Raw genomic sequence first — 683 nt, 5'->3', positions numbered from 1 at the left:
CCTCCTCCTCCTCCTCCTCCTCCTCCTCCTCCTCCTCCTCCTCTTCTTACTTCTACACCTCCTTATGCGTGTTATTGCATTCTATCATGTCTTCCTCCTCCTCCTCCTCCTCCTCCTCCTCCTCCTCCTCCTCCTCCTCCTCCTCCTCCTCCTCTTACTCCTACACCTCCTTATCCATATTATTGTATCCTATCCTATCCTATCCTCCTCCTCGTTCTCCTCCTCCTCCTCCTCCTCCTCCTCCTCCTTCTCATCATCATCTTTCCCCCTTATATTGCTCAGAGCCGCACCTTCAACCCTTCCTCTCTCTCTCTCTCTCTCTCTCTCTCTCTCTCTCTCTCTCTCTCTCTCTCTCTCTCTCTCTCTCTCTCTCTCTCTCTCTCCCTTTGTTCCTCTCCCTCTCTCCCTCTCCCAAGGCTCTCCAGTCCCACCTGTTGAGTGAGTGCTCTTACCTGTTGCTTCCCGCGCACACACACACACACACACACACACACACACACACACACACACACACACACACACACACACACACACACACACACACACAGACACACAAAACGTTATTATTTATTTTTCAGGTTTTGTCTCATGACGGTAAAAAAAAAAAAAAGACGAACTGGTGTCATGCTTCTAACGACAAACTCTCTCTCTCTCTCTCTCTCTGAACTGGTGTCATGCTCTCT

Source organism: Scylla paramamosain, chromosome 43, assembly GCF_035594125.1.
Source record: "Scylla paramamosain isolate STU-SP2022 chromosome 43, ASM3559412v1, whole genome shotgun sequence".
In the NCBI taxonomy this organism is placed as follows: domain Eukaryota; kingdom Metazoa; phylum Arthropoda; class Malacostraca; order Decapoda; family Portunidae; genus Scylla; species Scylla paramamosain.
Note: the sequence above shows the minus strand (reverse complement) of the source record.